Below are 4,543 nucleotides of genomic sequence, written 5' to 3'. Positions count from 1 at the left end.
TCAAAGGGATAACTGGTGATGAAGTGTGGGACAGAGGTAGATGGAGAACGCTGGCCAGAAACATCGACCCACATAAAAGTGGGAAAGGATGCTGACAAAGAATATATATATATATATTTATATATATATATATATATATATATATATATATATATATATATATATATATATGTGTGTGTGTCAGATATGTCGAGAATTAAAAAATGTTAGGAGCCACTGAACTTATGCTCTTAATCATTTAGGCTTCCATTCACATTCTCACATTTGACCAAAACATTCAACCATATAAGGTACTTTAAAATTTCTTTTCCAACAATAAAATCAACGATAAGAATGAAAGGAAATTTAAGGAGAAAATACAGAGATGCTGTTTGTGACCTGTGTAAATTAAATAATACAAAACCCTTTGGAACGTGAACAGAACGAGAAACTTAACAGGGTATGTTGCAAAATAGGAGAAGACGGCCTTAAATTTGAAACAAGAAATTAGTTAGAAAATCATAAGAAGGTTGCTAACTTGCTATAAACTAATTTCATGGTGAATGTGGATAAAATAATTACTCTTAAACTTCTCTTCAAGTAAAACAGTAAAAAAGTTCTTTGTGATAAAAGAAACAATTAAGCCTTGGTTTGGAAGAAGGTCTAAGACCAATTTTATACTATAAATTAAACTCATACAAAGATTTTGCTTAAGATGATAAATTTTGTATTGGTTTACACCAAAAATAAATAGAAAACTACAACAATTTCAGTCCCCAGTAAACTATAATGTTGCTCGCATAATACTCATCAAAATAATTTCATTATATATCGATATTTTAAATCTCTATGTGATTTTTCATTTATAAAACCCTTTAGATTTAATTATATTCCAAAATTAGTTCAAATTTCATATTTCTCAAAATAATATATACATATATTTAATAGGGATTTTGACTCATTTCTATTACTGTACAGTATAAGCATTTTATTCTTTAAAATCGGTTGGGGGGGGGGGCTAACTTTCTTCAGTGCATCTTGCTCAAACATTTGTAGCCGATTTAAATTAATTGAAGAATAAAATCACTTAGATAAAGGCCCAAGATGAAGAAATGAGGAATTGTGCCACAGTAACTAAAAAGAAAGATTAAAAATGGCTTATGAGAGTTTGCACAACAGCCAGCCACCTCTCTAACTTATTGCGTAGGTCAAATAACCTACGAAAAACGACCCAAGTTATGATGAAGGTCAATGTGAAGTGATGACGGTTTTCTTCGTGGCGTCAAATTCCCGGACGGACGAGATGCTATTTTTCTTTTAGACTCTGTCAAAATAATTATATCTAATAAAGAAAGATGATTTGATTTACATTTGCTGAATACTAAGTTTTCGTCAAGCTGAAGGCATTTCCATGATTGATAAGGAGCCTTCTCTCTCTCTCTCTCTCTCTCTCTCTCTCTCTCTCTCTCTCTCTCTCTCTCTCTCTCTCTCTCTCTCTACAATGAAAGCATTGGCATTATTTGAACTTCATCTGAATTCTATGGCCTTTTAACGTCATGAGTCAAATCCTAATATCACAAGTTAGAAGTATTATTCAAACTTACTCTTTTCACTGGCGCCATCTTTGTTTGTATGGTCGTAAGACAGTTTCACCATTTCCATAATTCTTTATATTTGTATGCATAAATATATCAACAACGTTGTTAAAATAAATATAGATATTCCTTCTCATTTGCAATGCTTTGATAGCCTCTATCACATTTCAAATTCATGTTTTCAACAATACAACATTTCACAGACAAGCTAAAATAGACATCTTTTTCGAATCTTAAGAACACAATCTCCACTGGTTCCAGTACCCGACTACTCCCTCATATACCACTCTTTTGTATAAAAAACAACATACCACAACTAATTGTATCACATTCAAAACACCTGAAAATAGACATGTAGTGTAACATGAAATGCAGAGCATATAATTCAGCGTGTACTGTATTGCTACATGTATGGACTTTCAATAGTTTCACATTCTTATTCTTGTAAACAGAGAGGGCGATATTGAAGTTTGACATAAAAGAAACTAAAGAAGACAGTCCCGAATTGATATAATTCATGAAACCCTCCCATCCAAGTGCTTCATCTGTCTTTGTGTTACTGGTCTTCGAGCATTTCCAAGAGTAATTTCTTTAAGGGGAAATTATCAAAATATGAATGATTTTGATATACTACATTATTCTGTGGGAGAGAAGCTCTGACCATCACGACCGGGTGCTTCTAATATAGTCCACTGGAGCAAGTAGTACTAGGCATAATTACACCTGAGTAACTAACTACGCTTTTCTATGTTGGGACTTATTGATTATAACGACTACGAATGTTCCACTACTCTTGTTCTATGCACAATCATTCACTTCTTTTTCTAAGTAGAAACTTTAACCAACTATCATCTCCCAATCCCGTCGGACCAAGTTTTGATTATGGATAGAAATGTTGATGTTTTGAAAGAGTTATTATTATTATTATTATTATTATTATTATTATTATTATTATTATTATTATTATTATTATTATTATTATTATAAGCTAAGCTATAACACTAGTTGGAAAAGCAAGATGCTATAAGCCCAAGGGGTCCAACAGGGAAAAATAACCCCGTGATGAAGGAAACAAGGAAATAAGAAATCTACAAGAGAAGTAATAAACAATCAAAATAAAATATCTTAAGAACAGTAACAACATTAAATTAGATCTTTCATATATAAACTATAATATTTTCAAAATAAGAGCAGAAATAAAATCGATCAGCGTGCCCGAGTGTACCCTCAAGCAAGAGAACTCTAAGACCATCTTCATCCAGTAACTTATATTGCACTTTGCAGATCATACTCATATAGTAACCATGTTCCTAATTTTCAGCTGGTTTCATTGGCTGTACATTAATACAAAATGTGCCCTTAAAGATCTGATTTTTTTTTTTCTAATAAAGTAAAAGATGGCTGGATTCAGTTCCAGTATCCTCAGAATAGATGCTCACCAGAACTTGCTAGACGTGGCCACCATACTTATAGGGAGGCCGATCTACCTTATCGCATCGCAACTTAATATGTATGAACAGTCCTTACGTTTCAAAGAATGGGAATCATCATTCCAGTATATATAAAGAATTAGGTCGAGTAGTATTAAGAGAATCAGGTCCAGTATATTTAAAAGAATCAGGTCCAGTATATTTGAGAGAATCAGATTCAGTATATTTAAGAGAATCAGGTCGAGTAGGATCAAGAGAATCAGGTCCAGTATATTCAAGAGAATCAGGTCGAGTAGGATTAATAGAATTAGGTCGAGTATATTAAAGAGAATCAGGTCGATTAGGATTAAGAGAATCAGGTCCAGTATATTTAAGAGAATCAGGTCGAGTAGGATTAATAGAATTAGGTCGAGTATATTTAAGAGAATTAGGTCGATTATATTTAAGAGAATCAGGTCGAGTATATTCACGAGAATCAGGTCGAGTATATTTAAGAGAATTAGGTCGAGTATATTTAAAAGAATCAGCTCGAGTATATTTAAGAGAATTAGGTCGAGTATATTTAAAAGAATCAGCTCGAGTATATTTAAGAGAATTAGGTCGAGTATATGTAAGAGAATTAGGTCGAGTAGTATTATGAGAATTAGGTCGAGTATCATTAAGAGAATCAGGTCGAGAAATATTTAAGAGAATTAAGTCGGGTAGCATTAAAGAGTAGACTTAACAGAATGAGATATAGTGGGATTCAAGAGAATGATTTTGGGAGGTGATATGAGCGATTTATTGATTAGAGCTAACATTTAAAGAAAGCATTTAGAGAAATTGAAAAAAAAAAAAAACAAGATTTTCCTGTGTACATACCCCGCTGTAAGTAGGTATGATCATATTTTTCAATGTTTTATAAATAGTTGCGTTTTTGCTAAATATCCTTTGTGTATTTTAGCTTAACCTCAAAATCAGTCTTCTTAAGAAAGGACTAAGGGTTTTTTTTTATGTACAATGATGCTAATTAATTCAATATTTTCAGGCGACAAAACAATTCTTTTCCTAGTTTTTCGAAATCACGAAAGTATTTCAGATTCTAAACGATGAATTAATATTCTTAAGGGACGAACTACAGGACGAACTAAAGGAAGAGATGCAAACTGGCCGTTGAAAATTGCATGAAAGATTGCATATTTAACTGACGTCACAGCTGCAAGTGTTCCTGATCAGAGAGAGAGAGAGAGAGAGAGAGAGGAGGAGAGAGAGAGAGAGAGAGAGAGAGAGAGAGAGAGAGAGAAATATGGAAACTTTTTCTGCCTCTTTTGATGGCCAGTCTCCATCTTTCCATTCGATATTTTTCGTCGTCTTTAAGGACACGAGTACTTTGGTCACATTGGGAAACACACTTATTTTTTTCTTGGAAATTGCTCTAAAAGAATTGTTTTCCATTTGTTAAACTTCAATCTCATTGTTTATCATGATAGTTAAAAAACAATTTGTTCGCTCTGCTCGTAGAAAATTTATTTCTAGATTCAAACCAGACCCTCTGCTAGA

Source organism: Palaemon carinicauda, chromosome 26, assembly GCF_036898095.1.
Source record: "Palaemon carinicauda isolate YSFRI2023 chromosome 26, ASM3689809v2, whole genome shotgun sequence".
Lineage (NCBI taxonomy): Eukaryota > Metazoa > Arthropoda > Malacostraca > Decapoda > Palaemonidae > Palaemon > Palaemon carinicauda.
Note: the sequence above shows the minus strand (reverse complement) of the source record.